The sequence below is a fragment of the Muntiacus reevesi genome, chromosome 9 (genome assembly GCF_963930625.1).
Source record: "Muntiacus reevesi chromosome 9, mMunRee1.1, whole genome shotgun sequence".
Taxonomy (NCBI): domain Eukaryota; kingdom Metazoa; phylum Chordata; class Mammalia; order Artiodactyla; family Cervidae; genus Muntiacus; species Muntiacus reevesi.
This window is the reverse complement of record NC_089257.1, coordinates 88,179,442-88,196,252: the sequence shown is the minus strand read 5'-3', so window position 1 is coordinate 88,196,252 and position 16,811 is coordinate 88,179,442. Positions and strand designations below refer to the sequence as shown.

The window sequence follows — 16,811 nt, the reverse complement described above, 5'->3', positions numbered from 1 at the left end:
ATTCTTTTTCTTTATTCTGCTTTCAGCAGTTATTTCCACCGTTCTATCTTCTGGCTCACTTATTCATTCTTCTGTCTCAATTATTCTACTATTGGTTGCTTCTAGAATATTTTTAATTTCAGTAATTTTGTTATTCAACTCTGTTTGCTTAGTCTTTCTTTCATCTATGTCATTGGTGATTTTATTAATTGTGTGAATTGTTTATTTCATTTTCTCCATTCTATTTTTGAAGTCCTTAGAACATCTTTATTATCATTTTTCTGAATTCTCTTCCAGGTAGATTACTAGATTACTTACTTTCTTTTCATTTATTTGGTCTTATGAATTTATACCTTGTTCTTTCATTTGTGCTGTATTTCTCTATCTTTTAATTCTGTCCCCCCCCCCCTCCCCAACATGCTCTGCTTGAGGTCTCCTTTTTCCAGGCTTTAGGGTTGTATTCCTTCTTCCTTTTGATTTTTGCCCTTGGAAGCAAAGATTGGTTGAGTGGTTTCTGTTGACTTCTTGTTAGGGGTGACTTGTGTCTGTGTTCTAGTGGAAGGAGATCAAGTATGTAATTACAGAAATAATAGGACATATACACACATTTCCACACACAGTTATAACCAAAGTATTCTAAAGAAAAAAGTATGGGAGATTGACTTGGGTGAACAAGGGAAACCAAAAGTGAACTAGCTACAGCTCAATCAGGAAAACTGAGCCTGAGCAGAGTGCCAATGGGTAATATAACAAAGAGAGCTCAACAATTTAACTTAAATGATGAAAAAGAAAGAGTGAAGGAAAAATGGAAAAGAAAGAGAGGGAAAAAAAAGAGAAGGGAGATAAAAGGAAGGGGTGGAAAAGAGGGTAAAAAAAATAGAACAGAAAAATTAGAAAAGCAAAGATAAATAGACGTATGTGAAGAAGATTTATATATATTCAGGAATAGCTTTAGCCAGTAAAGAACTATAATAAAAGCAGTCAAATATATAAAAAACAAAATAAAAAAAATCACAGAAAAGGGTGAATCAGAAAAAAAGAAAAGAAAAAAATCTTAAAGAGATTTTTTTTTTTTTTTAAGAAGAAAAACAAAGAGGAAAACTCCACAGCACCACAAGAGGCTAATGTGAAGGTAGAAATCTGTAGGAGGAATAAACAGCATTATTTATAAGGGAAAAAAAATTCTTTTCTCGAGGTCATAATTCTTCTTGGTTGTGGAGTCTGCCCCCATGGATGAGGTTGGATTAGCATCCTGTGATGTTTTCCTGGTTTGGGGAGCTTGTGACTGTATTCTTCTGGTTGGTGGAGTTGGAGCTCATCTCCCTGAAGGGCATTGCAGTGTTCAGTAGCAGGTTTTCGGATGTCCATGGGTTTAGCATGTCTCTGGGGAGTCCTTCTGGCTTTGGCAGTGTTAGACACCTCTATTTCTGCAGCCGCATCAAAGCCGCCCGCTCAGCATATCTTCATTGCCACCAGCCCCCTACTTGTCCCTGGAATCTTTGCTGATGCTTCTGTTCCCTGGTCCCACCTTGCACTGCAGGCCAAAATCTGCTAGGTAGGGGCTTATGTGAATCTTTCCTTTTCTCCCCGATACTGCCCTCTGCATTGTGTAGGCTTTTGTGGCTTGCCTCAGGCCCCCGAGCCCGCCCTCTGTGTTGCAAGGCTTGTGTTCACTTGTCCCGGCTCCCCAGGCCCACCCTTTATGTCACGGGGCTTATGTGCACTTATTTAGGCTCACGCCCCCGCCCCACCCCGCCCCCTCATGCCGTGAGGGTGTGAGGTTTCCATGCGCTGGAGAGGTTTGTACGCCACGCCTCTCTCAGCACCCTGGTCACGCCCTCTGCACCACGGGGCTTCTGTGGGCCTTTCTTTGTTCCCCAAACCCATTGTCTGGGGCAGGGGGGCACAGTCTGTGAGCTGTTTATGGGCTGAGAAGTGCAGCTTTCTCTGTTCTCTGCCATCCACCTCCCTGCTTTGCCCAGTTTACCAAGATTCTGCAGCTCCCCCTTTGGCCCGCCTATGAGGGAGTTTCCTAATATACCAGGAACTCTTCCTGCTTCATGATTCCCTCCCTTCAGGGCACCATCTGGATGGGAACCATCTAGAAGTTCTCCATCTTTTCCCTTTTTATGTCTCCATCCGCTCTCTTACTTCATTCCAGGGAGCTTAGCCTACCCCTCTGGAGGCATGGGGTCTTCTGCTGTCACCTAGAGGTTGCTTTGTATGAGTTGTTCTATATCTTGATGAGTTTTTGATGTGTTGTGGGGAGGCTGGCAATATCCCCGTCTTACTCCTCTGCTGTCTTCTGCTCTCCTCTCATCATGCTTTTTATGTCTGTTTCTGGGTGATTAGTGATGTTGAACATAGCCATATTGACCATATATATATATGTGTGTGTGTGTGTGTATGTGTGTGTGTGTGTGTTTTAGAAGGATTTTTATGCTATATTAAAAAACCACAAAATAAAAAAAGAATCAGTCAACATATGTCTTAGAAGTCCTTCCCTGTGCCCACAGCTATGAAGGCTTCCTGTTACCTTGTTCTCCTCTGCTCAGTCTGCAGCTCACTGAAGGATCGCTGGAAAGGACTCAGGCTCTAGTTTTTAAAATCAAACTTGTTCTACCAAACCCAAGGGCCTGAATCTATCTAAATTGTAGAAACATGCTTTGAGCACCTGTCCACCAAAATACTTCCCATTCAGATCACCAACAGACTCAACCCTCTGGAATTCTAAAAATATTCAGACTGCTTCATCATCAAGTGTCAAGACCGGCTCGACAAGCAGGGTTTCCAAAGCGTGATACGGCAAGAGAATGATAAACAAGACACAAGAATTCAGAGAAAAGCAAGGACCAGGGGACCAACACCGCTCCGAGGTGAAGGTGCTGAAACTGAATCCAAGCCAGCTTTATTATACTTTATTACACTTTCAGTCGTGAATGAAACTATAACTCATGTAGCCTTCAGGGCCAAAGAACAAAATGATCATTAACCATTGAGTAATTAGGAAAAAGTAATCAATAACAAATCAATAACTAAGACTAATATTCTTATCTATAGATTTTCCACCAGATATGTAAAACATGTGGCTCTGAGACGCCAGTTGAGAAACAGTCTGGGGTCGGTTTTCCAAACCCAGGATCATATCTTGTTTTTGAGATTATGAACTGTTCCCTCTTGACTTGTTCCAAGAGTCTCATGCCTTATAGCACCCAGTTTATCAATAATTATAAATGTATTTTGCAGCCCTTGCAGGGGCCTGCTTTTCTTTTATTCTTCCTGTCTCCTACAATCAAGGGTACTGGGAATTTCAAATATCACATTTTCCAACTTTGCCATATTTTTCACACTCTTCCTTGATTTCAACTTCCAAGTCTTCATCCACCTCTCCTGCACCAATCATGTTCTTGAGTGGGACCACTTTGGTAGGGCACAAGTATTTTAGTTAATGGATTTAAATCCAACTTCTTGGCTGAATCTTTCTTGATGGTGTCAGGCATATGATCTTGCCGTGCCTCCCCCCACCTCCCACTTTCTGGTCTCCACTGACAGTGTGATGCTCAGGCCCTGCTGGTGCTTCCTAAGACTGTGACCTTCCCAGAAGCTGAAATTCTGCATGATTTTATATGCTACCCTACCCCCATGTTGGTGAGGAAGGAGTTGGTAAGGCTGACTGGGGATCTGGGTTTGTCTTGTTCCTTGTACACAGGGGGAGGAATAGCATCTTTGGAAGACTGTGAGCGAGGTCTTGAATCCTCTTCATGGGGAAGTCTCAGGGTAACTCTTTGTCCTTCTCTATAAGAGAAGTGGATGGTGTGATGACAGCTCCACCCATCTTGCTCCTTTCTTGATCATAACCTTCATCAGAATCTGGTTCTGGTCGCCTAGAAAACCTACTAGCTTCATGCCTGTCTTTACATTTCTTTTCTCTCCCTTCTATTTCCTTCTGTCTTTCCAGCTCCCACTGTATTTGTTGCTCCTCTCTTTGGTGCTTCACTGCTTTCTCATAATCGTTAGGAAAGCTGGGCTCATATTCATCAGATAAGAGGATCAAACCTTCTGCAGAAAACAACCTGGGAACAAGGTTCTTGAGTCCTGTGGCTAAGTGCAGAGGGGATCTGCTGCTCATCTGAAGAATCACCTTGCTTCAGATTGATTACTGAACCTAAGACTGTACTTTATATTTTCCTCTGGGTCTTGGTCTGAGTGAGGGCTGCCTTCTTCATCTGGAGCTGAGACTGCAGAAATTTGAAAGTTTTGGACCAGCCTTATGTGTTTGAGTCACTGGTCTTCACTCCCAGGTCATTGTACAGAGACATCTTCGCACTTTAATGACTGCCCGCCTAGGTGATGCTTCTGAGCCATGGCTGCACACCTGGGCTGGAGCTCTGGGGACATGGCAGGCTGGGTGCCAGACTGTTTTTTAAATTAAATTGTTCATTTTTTAATATTTGCTTGTATAATTTTAAAATAAATTTTGAATATTAACCTCTTATCTGACATGTCATTTGCAAATATCTTCTTCCATCCAATAGGTTGCCTCTTAGTTTTGTTAAAGGTTTCCTTTGTTGTGAAAATGTTTTCACATTTGATTAGGTCCTATTTATTTGTGTTTTTGTTCTCTTGCCTAAGGAGACAGAGTACCTCAAAATTATGACTAAAACTGATGTCAAAGAGCATACTGCCCATATTTTATTCTAGGAGTTTTATGGTTACAGGTCTTACCCTTAGTTCTTTAATCCATTTTATTTTTGTACCCAGTGTGAGAAAATGGTCTAGTTTCATTCTTTTACATGTAGCTGTCTAGTTTTCCTAGCACAGTTATTGAAGAGACTGTGTTATCTCCATTGTATACGTTTGCCTTTTTTACCTCGGGTGCATGAGTTTATTTCTGGGCTCTCTACTCTGTTCTTCTGATTTATGTGTCCATTTTTGTGCTAGTACTATACTGTTTTGGTTACTGTAGCTTTGTAGTATAGTCTTAAGCCAGGGAGCCTGATACCTCTAGCTTTTTTCTTTTTTTCTCAAGGTTGCTTTTGCTATTCAGGGTATTTTGTTGTGCCTTATAATTTTAAGATTATTTGTTCTAGTTCTGTAAAAAAATATTATGGGTATTTGGATAGAAATTGCACTGAAGCTGTAGATTGCCTAGTTAAACAATATTAATTCTCCCAATTTATGAACATAGGATATTTATTTATTTGCATTGTCTTGAATTTCCTTCATCAGTGTTTTCTAGTTTTCAGAGTATAGGTCTTTCACCTCCTTAGTTAGCCTCTTTAGTTATCCTAGGTATTTTATTCCTCTTGATTTAGTTGTTAAGTGACATTATTTTCTTGATTTCTCCTTCTGGTAGTTAATTATTAGTGTATAGAGAAGCAATAAATTTCTGTATATTAATCTCATATCCTGAAAAACTTATCCTTACCTGGAGAATTGCATGGACAGAGGAGCCTGGTGGGTTACAGTCCATGGGGTTGCAAAGAGTCAGACATGACTGAGCAACTAACACCAAAAATAGCCAATTAACAAAAAATGTTGTGACAGTTTCAGGTTCTATATATAGTGTAATATCATCTGCGAACAGTGAACTTTTTTCCATTTCACTTAAAAAATTTTTTTTTTAATTGTCTGATTGTTGAGACTAGGACTTTCAATTATATATTGAATAAAAGCAGTCAAATTGGGCTTGTTTGTCTTGTTCCTGATCTTTCAGAAAATAGTTTGAATTTCATTATTAAATATGATGTTAGATACAGATTTGTCATAAATGACCTTTATTATGTTGAGATTGTTGTTGTTGTTCAGTCACTCAGTCATGTCTGACTCTGTGGTCACATGGACTGCAGCACGTCAGGATTCCTGTCCTTCACTGTCTCCCAGAGTTTGCTCAAATGCATGCCCATTGAGTCAGAGATGCCATCTAAGGTTCACTAGTTTGATCTCCTTGCTGTCCAAGGTACTCTCAAGAGTCTTCTCTAGTACCACAGTTTGAAAACATCAATTCTTCAACTATCAGCCTTATTTATGGTCCAACTCTCACATCTGTACATGACTACTGGAAAAACTATAACTTTGACTATATGGACCTTTGTTGGCTAAGTGATGTCTCTGGTTCGCCTTAGCTTTTCTTCCAAGGAGCAAGTATCTTTGAATTTTGTGGCTGCAGTTACCATCTACAGTGATTTTGGAGCCCAAGAAAATAAAGTCTGTCACTGTTATCATTTTTTTCCCCATATATTTGCCATGATGTGATGGGACTGGATGCCATGATTTTAGTGATTTGAATGTTAAATTTTCAGCCAGCCTTTTCACTCTCCTCTTTCACTTTCATCAAGAGGTTCTTTAGTTCTTCCTCACTTTTTGCTACTAGCGTGGTGTCATCTGTATATCTGAAGTTATTGATACTTCTCTGCACAAACTTCATTCCAGTTTGTGATTCATCCAGCCTAGCATTTTGCATGATATACTCTGCATATAAGTTAAATAAGCAGGGTGACAATATATAGCCTTGACATACTCCTTTCTCGATTTGGAACCAGTCTGTTGTTCCTTGTCCAGTTCTAACTGTTGCTTCTTGACCTGTATACAGGTTTCTCAGGAGCCAGGTAAAGTGGTCTGTTATTACCATCCCTTGAAGAATTTTCCACAGTTTGTCGTGATCCACACAGTCAAAGGATTTAGCATAGTCAATGAAGCAGAAGTAGATGTTTTCCTGTTCTTTTGCTTTTTCTATGATCCAACAAATGTTGGCAATTTGATCTCTGATTCCTCTGCCTTTTTAAAATCCAGTTTATGTATCTGGAAGTTCTTTTTTCACATACTGTTGAAGCCTAGCTTGAAGGGTTTTGTGCATTACATTGCTAGCATGTGAAATGAGCACAACTGTGTGGTAGTTTGAACATTCTTTGCTTTCTTTAGGGTTGGAATTAAAGTTGACTTTTTCCAGTCCTGTGGCCATTGCTGAGATTTCCAAATTTGCTGACATATTGAGTGAAACATTTTAACAGGATTGTCTTTTAGGATTTGAAATAGCTCAGCTGGAATTCCACCACCTCCACTAACTTTGTTCGTAGTAATGTTTCTGAAGGTCCACTTGACTTCAGAATTCAGGATACCTGGCTCTAGGTGAGTGACCATACCATTGTGGTTATCTGCATCATCAAGACTTTAAAAAAAACAAGACCAAAAATAGTTCTTCCATGTTTTAATCTCTTCTGCATCTGTTAGGTCCTTGCTGTTTCTGTCCTTTAGTGTGCCCATCTTTGCATGAAATATTTGCTTGATATCTCTAATTTTCATGAAGAGATCTCTAGTCTTTCCCATTCTATTGTTTTCCTGCTTCTTCAGTGTTAGTGACTAAGGCATAGACTTGGATTACTGTGATGTTGAATAGTTTGCCTTGGTAACAAACTGAGATCATTCTGTCATTTTCGAGACTGCACCCAACTATTGCATTTCAGACTTTTTTGTTGACTATGAGGGCTACTCCATTTCTTCTATTGGATTCTTGCCCACAGTAATTGATATAATGGTCATCTGAATTAAGTTCACTCTTTCCCGTCCATTTTAGTTCACTGATTCCTAAAATATTGATCTTCACTCTTGCCATCTCCTGTTTGACCACACCCAATTTACCTTGATTCATGGACCTAATATTCCAGGTTACTATACAATATATATATATTTTTTAATAGCATCAGAGTTTACTTTCACAACTAGATACATCTGCAAATGGGCATCATTTCTGCCTTGGTTCAACCTCTTCATTCTTTCTGGAGCTATTTCTCTACTCTTCCCTCAACATATGTTTAGATATGTTCCCTTAATACAAGCTTTGTTGAATTTTTATCATAAATGCATGTTACATTTTGTCAAATACTTTTTGCATCTGCTGAGGTAATCAGGTGAATTTTATTCTGTCATGTTGATTGATATGGATATTGAATAATCCTTATGTCCCTGGAATAAATTACACTTTATCATGATGTATGATCCTCTTTAAGTATGGTTGAATTTTGTCTGTTGCTATTTCGTTGAGGAATTTTGTGAGTGTTAATCAGAGTTGCTGGCTTTTAATTTTCTTTTATTGTAGTTTCTTTGTCTGTTTTTGGCATCAGGGTAATACTGACTGTAGAAAAATACCTTTGGAAGTACTCCAGTTCCTTCAGGCTTTTGCAGAACTTTGAGAAGAATGGGTATGAACTCTTTTGTAAATATTTGTAAAATTCTTCTGTGAAGTCTTACTGTCCTGGACTTTTTTATTGGGATTTTTTTTGATTACTGCTTCAGTTTAATGCTAGTATTCAGTACATTCAGTTTTTCTATTTCTTCCTGATAAAGTCTTGGACAGGTGTATGCTTCTGGCAATTTATCCGTTGCTTCTAAATTAAACCAATTTGTTATCATATAACTGTTCATAGTAATCTCATAATTATTTGTATTTCTGTGATATTGGTTGTAACTTTTCTCATTTCTAATTATGTTTATTTGGACCCTCTTTCTTTCTTAATGTGTCTTCCTGAAGGTTTATTGATTTTGTTTATATTTTCAAATAATAAACTTTTAGTTCTACTGATTTTTTTGTTTGTTTTTGGTCTCTATTTTATTTGCTTCTTCTCATTATTTCTTTTCTTCTGCTGATTTTAGGCTTTCTTTCTTTTTTTTTTTTTAATAATTTCATTATATGGAAAGGATTGGAGGTATTTCTTGTCTGTTTAGGTGAGTCTATATCTGTATAAACTTCCCTCTTAGAACAGCTTTTGCTATATCCCATAGATTTTGGAAAAACTTGTTTCTATTTTCATTCTCTCAAGGTACTTTTTTGTTTGTTTTTTTTGTTGCCTCATTGGTTTTTTAGTAGTGTTTTGCTTAGTCTCCACATTTTTGTGCTCCCCCCCCACCACAGCTTTCTTCCTGTTATTGGTTTTTAGTTTCTTATTATTATAGTTGGTAAAAATGCTTGGTATAATTGCAATCATCTTAAATTTATTGTGACTTGTTTTGTGGCCTAGCGTATTATCTATCCTGGAGAAAGACCCATATGCATTTGAAAAGAATGTGTATTCTACTGGTTTTGGATGGAGTGTCCTATGGATATGTAGTAAGTCCATCTAATCTAACATATAATTTAAAGTCACTGTTTCCTTATTGATTTTGTGTTTGGATGCTCTATCTATTGATATAGGTGGCTATTTGCATTACTGTCAATTTCTCTCTTTTGTCTGTTAATATTTTCTTTATATTTAGGTGCTCCTGTATTAGTTGCATATATGTTTATGAATGTTATATCCTTTTCTTGAATTGGCCCTTTTATCATTAAACAATGTCCTTCTTTGTCTTTTAAGACTTTTTGAATTGGAACATTTAGCCCATTGACATTTAAAGTGATTATTGACAGGTATGCACGTATTGCTATTTTGGTACTTGTGTTCTTATTGTTTTCATAATTCTCTTTTTTTCTTCTTTTAATGTTTTCCCTGTGGTTTGATGATTTTCTTTGGTTTTATGTTTGGGTTCCTTCCTCTTTGTTTTTGTGTGTCTGTTATAGGTTTTTGATTTGTGGTTACTATGAGTTTCATGTATATTGACCTATAAATATATCTACTTGTTTGAAATAGTCATTTAAGTTTAAAAACATTATAAAAGCTCTATATTTTTTTACTTTCTCCTCTACATTTTAGGTTTTGGGGCAATATTTTACTCTCTATGTAAATCCTTTAGTTGTTGATTGTAGTTGTATTTGATTTTACAGTTTTTGTCTTTTAACCTTTACACTGACTTAAGTGGCTGATCCATTGAATTTCTTATATATTTACATACCAGTGAGATATTTCTTATTTTTTTAAAAGGCTTTTTCTTTTTCTCTAAAGACCCTTTGACATTTCTTCTAGGGCTGATTTAGTAGTAATAAAGCTTGTTTGCTTTTTTAGCAAGCTCTGTATCTTTCCTTCAATTCTCAATGATAACCTTGCCTGGAAGAGTTGGTTGTAGGCTTTTTCCTTTAAATACTTGAAATGTATCATGCCGTGCCCTTCTAGTCTGCAAAGTTTCTACTGAAAAATTCCCTGATAGCCTGATGGGATTTCCTTTGTATGTAACTCTTTTGTTGCTGTTGTTGTTGTTGTCATTAAAATTGTCTTTATTTTTAACTTTTGCCTTTTTAATTATGGTATGTCTTTTTGTGATTCTCTGAATTCATGCTGTTTGGGGCTCTTTGGGATTCCTGGCCCTTAATATCTGTTAGGTTAGGAAAGTTTTCAGCCATATTTTCATGGAATACATTTTCTGCCCCTTTCTCTCTCTCTCTTTTTTTCTGGATCCCCTGTAATGCAAATATTTGTAACTTGACTCTATCCTAGAGGTTTCTTAAACTATCCTAAGTAAAACTTTCTTCTATATGACATTCTGAATTGGATGGTTTCTGACAGTTTATTGTATTTTTTTGTTATGATCAGTTCTTTTTGATGTTTTCTAGTTCTTTGGTGAAGTTCTTACTGTGTTCTTCTATTCTTTTCCCAAATTCAGTGAGAATTTTTGTCACTACTGCTTTGAAGTCTTTATCAGATAAATTACCTATCTCCATTTCATTATTTTTTCCCCTGGAGGGTTTATCTTGTTCTTTCCTTTGGAACATATTCCTCTGGTCTCATTTTGTTTGACTTTCTGTAGTTTTATTCTTGAAAGCAGGCAAAACAGTTACCTATCCTGGTCCTGAAGTTGTGTCCTTGTGTGGAAGCATTCCCCTTGTAGTCTGAAGCTGCCCACTGGTTTTGAGAGACCAAAAATTCTGGTGGGAGACCAGGATTTGAAGCATGGATTTTAACTTTCCTAAGGTGTACTGGCAGACACTGCTTTGGTGGAGAGTAATACTTCGGCTACCTGATGCAAAGATCCAACTCATTGTAAAAGACCCTGATGCAGGTAAAGATTGAGCACAAGAAGAGAAGGGAGTAACAGAGGATGAGAGCAAACTCTGGGAGATAGTGAAGTACAGGGAAGTCTGGCATGCTGCAGTTCACAGGGTTACAAAGATTTGGACATGACTTAGCAAATGAACCACAACAAAACTTAACTTGCAGCTTTCACATTGTGCATTTTTTTTTAAGTCAACACATTAAATCCTGGAGAGGAACCCTCCTCCACTATTGTTGGGAATATAAATTGGTACAGCTACTATCAGTTCAGTTCAGTTCAGTCGCTCAGTCATGTCCGACTCTTTGCGACCCCATGATCCCCAGCATGCCAGGCCTCCCTGTCCATCACCAACTCCCGAAGTCCACCCAAACCCATGCCCATTGAGTCGGTGATGCCATCCAGCCATCTCATCCTCTGTCGTCCCCTTCTCCCCCTGCCCCTAATCCCTCCCAGCATCAGGTCTTTTCCAGTGAGTCAACTCTTCACATGAGGTGGCCAAAGTACTGGAGTTTCAGCTTCAGCATCAGTCCTTCCAATGAACACCCAAGACTGATCTCCTTTAGGATGGACTGGTTGGATCTCCTTGCAGTCCAAGGGACTCTCAAGAGTCTTGTCCAACACCACAGTTCAAAAGCATCAATTTTTCAGTGCTCAGCTTTCTTCATAGTCCAAATCTCACATCTATACATGACCACTGGAAAAACCATAGCCTTGACTAGACGGACCTTTGTTGGCAAAGTAATGTCTCTGCTTTTTAATATGCTGTCTAGGTTGGTCATAACTTTCCTTCCAAGGAGTAAGCGTCTTTTAATTTCATGGCTGCAATCACCATCTGCAGTGATTTTGGAGCCCAGAAAAATAAAGTCTGACACTGTTTCCCACGTCTTCCCATCTATTTCCCATGAGGTGATGGGAATGGATGCCATGATCTTAGTTTTCTGAATGTTGAGCTTTAAGCCAACTTTTTCACTCTCATCTTTCATTTTATCAAGAGGCTTTTTAGTTCCTCTTCACTTTCTGCCATAAGGATGGTGTCATCTGCATATCTGAGGTTATTGATATTTCTCCTGGCAATCTTGATTCCAGCTTGTGCTTCTTCCACTCCAGCGTTTTTCATGATGCAATCTGCATATCAGTTAAATAAACAGGGTGACAATATACAGCCTCGATGTACTCTTTTTCCTATTTGGAACCAGTCTGTTGTTCAATGTCCAGTTCTAACTGTTGCTTCCTGACCTGCATACAGGTTTCTCAAGAGGCAGGTCAGGTGGTCAGGTATTCCTTTTTCTTTCAGAATTTCCCGCAGTTTATTGTGACCCACATAGTCGAAGGCTTTGGTGTAGTCAATAAAGCAGAAATAGATGTTTTTCTTGAGTTCTTTTCCTTTTTCAATGATCCAGCAGATATTGGCAATTTGATCTCTGGTTCCTCTGCCTTTTCTAAAACCAGCTTGAACATCTGGAAGTTCACCATTCACGTATTGCTGAAGCCTGGCTTGGAGAATTTTGAGCATTATTTTACTAGCATGTGAGATGAGTTCAATTGTGCGGTAGTTTGAGCATTCTTTGGGATTGCCTTTCTTAGAGATTGGATTGAAAACTGACCTTTTCCAGCCCTGTGGCCACTGCTGAGTTTTCCAAATTTGCAGGCATATTGAGTGCAGCACTTTCACAGCATCATCTTTCAGGATTTGAAATAGCTCAACTGGAATTCCATCACCTCCACTAGCTTTGTTCATCGTGATGCTTTCTAAGGCCCACTTGACTTCACATTCCAGGATGTCTGACTCTAGGTGAGTGATCACACCATCGTGATTATCTGGGTCGTGAAGATCTTTTTTGTACAGTTCTTCTGTGTATTCTTGCCACCTCTCCTTAATATCTTCTACTTCTGTTAGGTCCATATCATTTCTGAACTTCATCGAACCCATCTTTGCGTGAAATGTTCCCTTGGTACCTCTAATTTTCTTGAAGAGATCTCTAGTCTTTCTCATTCCATTGTTTTCCTCTATTTCTTTGCATTGATCACTGAGGAAGGCTTTCTTATCTCTCCTGGCTATTCTTTGGAACTCTGCATTCAAATGGGAATATCTTTCCTTTTCTCCTTTGCTTTTCACTTCTCTTCTTTTCATAGCTATTTGTAAGGCCTCCTCAGACAACCATTTTGCCTTTTTGCATTTCTTTTCCATTGGGATAGTCTTGATCCCTGCCTACTGTACAATGTCCATAGTTCATTAGACACTCTCTCTGTCAGATCTAGTCCCTTAAATCTATTTCTCACTTCCACTGTATAGTCATAAGGGATTTGATTTAGGTCATACATGAATGGTCTAGTGGTTTTCCCTACTTTCAAGTTGTAAATAAGCAACTTTATTCAAACTGGCCAGTCCAAAGTTGTTTTACCTTCCCTGCTGTGCCTTTTCCATGGAAACTCCAATAAAAACTTTGACCAGGCTTTTCAATTACTCTTCTGCCTCCAGCCAAAGGCCTGACACTTCTTCTGTAACCCTGCATTGTGTGGCGTGCTCCCTTCTTTTAGGAAATGTAAGAAATAAAAAACTTCTTTGAGGTCTTTCCCCTCTTCATGTTGTCACTCAGCGATACCTCTGTAAATTAAATTCCAGGTATAATTTTAGAGCACTCCCATTCTCCTATTCCTTTATTTTGGAGGGTAGTTCAATTAAGTTGTTTGGTTTGGAGTGTTTGTTACTTAAAACATGTTCTAAAACTTATTTATCCAGGTGGCTTTAATAAAAAAGTAAGTCACCTTAGTGATATTCTTATCAGATAGCTGTCCACTTCTTTCTGTTTTATTAGACCACTTTATTCTCTTACATTCTTCTCTCCCTCATTTCCTCCTCACTTTTAGTTTCCATCTCTTCCTTAATTCAATGTTTATGAAGTATTGTTGAGTACCTGTGCTGGCATAAAAGTTGCAAAATCATATGATACCGTTCCTACCCTTAAAATTGGCTTGCAATGAATACATTTGGAGTAAGCAGATGATAAGTATGATGGAAGCATATACAAAATTTAGTGATGCCTGAGGAAGAGAGTGATTGGTTTTTCTAGTGTTCAGGAAATTTCCTAGAAGGAGTGGGTCTTAAAATTTTTAATGAAAGATGAAAACAGAGCATAGAAAAGCTTTTAGCCAGAGACTACTGCATGGAGAAAGACGCAGAAGCTTAACACTTGGCATGCTTTGGTGTAGAACAATGATTTTCTATCACTGTTGCACAGAATGTGGCACTTGGTCTGGTGCAAAATTTAATCGGGAACCAAAAACATAAGTAATTGATACATTTATTTTAATGCAATATTTTTATAAAAATTCATGCAAAATTCTTGATAAACAAAATATGAAAATTTGAAATTTAAAAAGCAGCATAGTAAAACAAATGGTACTTTGCCACCTTGCAAAAGAAGTTTCAGTAAGATGAAATTGATTAAAAATTACTGAAGATATTTACCTATTTTTAAAAGTACCAAAAATGTCAATTTCCCCAGTTGATAAGAAGATAAAGAAGTTGATTTTGAAAATATTATGTGTTTGCCTTCATTAAAATGATGAAAGTAAAAAGAGAATACATTGAAATGAATTGAATATTGAAATGAATAAAATATTTTAACCTAAAATAATACTATTGCTTTAATATATCTATTTTCTAAATATTTGATATTTTTAAACTACCTTAATATTTATAATAAAGGTAGCCAATTCAAATAAAAAACATGTGTGGTGGGACATTTTTTCCTTATCTCAGAGTCCCTAATGGTTTGGCATGGAACTTTCTGAATATTGTCTTTATTTAAAATTTTGATATTTTTATTAAATATGTTGCAGTAATTTTTAGACAATATTGCAATAAAATATTATTTAACTTGAATACTGAATTATTTGGTTTCCTATTAATTTTTGCTCTTAAAACAGATGCCTCACTGATCTCATTCTAATATTGGCCTTGGAAAAGGAGGTAGATTCATTTAAAAGAGCACACATTCTTAGTTCATACTCACTAGAAATTGCTTTTTGATGAGTGAATTTAATTGGTAATACTTTACTGAAACTGACAACTAATGTGTTAGAAAAACTTAGTTGTCTTCCTTCTATGTGTCTCTCTCACTCCTCACACACAACACTTTACTTCTGACTGTCTGGTCACCAAATATTCAGGTTTTTTACCTCCACACCAAGCAACTCTCCACAACACCAGCTGGCATCCTATAATTTGACTCAACTCTGACAGAGAGTATCAGATCCCATAGTTTAAGGGCTCAGCCCCGTAAGATCACTACCACCCTACTTCAGATGCCAATGGCAAGTAGTAGGCTCCCAAGTTACCCATAACTTCTGTTAGACTTGGCTACAAATGAGGTCTTCCCATTGCCTGCTCCTAGTTGAACTTCATAATTTGCTGAGCATTTCATAATCTCAAGGAAATGCTTATCTTTACCAGTTTATCAAAGGATATGATAAGAAATACAAATGAATAGCCAGATGAAAGGATACAAAGGACAAGGGCTGGGAGACTCCTGAATACAAGAGCTTCTGCCTTGTGGAAGGTGTATCATACTCTCATCATATGGATATTCAAAGAACTAGAAACTCAACAGACACTTTTAGGATTTTTATGGAGGTTTTATCACACAGACATGATGGATTATTACTCCATTTTCAGCCTGTCTCAAAAGAATAAGTGTGGGACTGAAAATTCCAAGCTTCTAATAATGGTTTGGTCTTTCTGGTCAATGGCAATTCATCCAGGAGCTGTCCAGGAGCCCACTCAGATTCTCCTCATTAGAACAAAAGACATGTTTATTACTCAGAAAATTGCAAGGGTTTCAAGAGCCCTGTACCAGAAATGGAGATGAATTTATATATAAATATATATTTATAAATTACAATGTCACATCATTATGTAAAAAACAAGTATGTAGTCCCACCCTCCAGGAAGCCTTTCTAACTTCTAGACAAGCTGAACCTACCAAGGGACAGACATTAGTCTCAAGAATGCAACAGCTCCACAGCCTGTGGACACATTCCACTCTAACAACAGGCCAGATCCTGCAGTGGAATGGATTGGGTCTTGACCCTACCCACTATCAGGTCACCACAAACTTCAGGACACCCCAGAAACCACAACCAACTGTGTCAGAAAACACCTCACCCATCAGCAATCTAAAACAGTTTAGAGATCCCTGGGTGCTGAAATCAGACTCCAGGACCCAGCTCTGCCAGCCATTACACCAGCAAGAGCACCAAGAAATAGCTTCACCCATTAGTGGGCAAGAAATCTTGAATCTTGTAAATTGAATCAAGTAAACTAGAATCTCTAGTTTCTATAGAAGTCTCACCTATCTGGGTCAGACTCCAGTCACAAGGAAACATTACTGCCATAGCCTGTTGACATGCTCCCTTCCCTCCTGCAAACTAAATGAAGAACCCATGCAGCTCTTATAGGAGGAATACTTTAGAACATACAGCTCAAGTGCTGAAAGTGGAGGGAAGCATATAACATCTCTTACAAAGGCCACTTCTAGATCCTTTAGCCTGAAAATGTAAGCAACCTCCCAGATTCATAAAAAGAAATTCAACACTTAGGCAAAATGAGGGAACAGAGGAACATGTTCCAAATGATGGACAAGATAAAATCCCAGAAGAAAGATTAAGTGAAATGGAGATAGGCAATCTACCAAAGAAAGAATTCGGGGTATGATCATAAAGATAATCAAATAACTAGGGAGGAGAATGGATGCACAGGATGAGAAGTTAGATATTTTAAATAAAAAGAGTAAGGAAATATAAATAGCAATCAAACAGATGAAACATACAGTAACTGAAATGAAAAATACACTGAAAGGAATCAACAGTAGACTAAATGATATAGAGGAGCACATTGGTGAACTGGAAGATAG

The 16,811-nt window shown here is 37.9% G+C and overlaps 1 pseudogene; it reads right to left on the bottom strand.

The window, feature by feature from the left end:
* Positions 1–2,587: 2,587 nt before the first annotated feature.
* On the bottom strand, positions 2,588–4,298 carry LOC136176036 (splicing factor 45-like; annotated as a pseudogene).
* Positions 4,299–16,811: the final 12,513 nt, after the last annotated feature.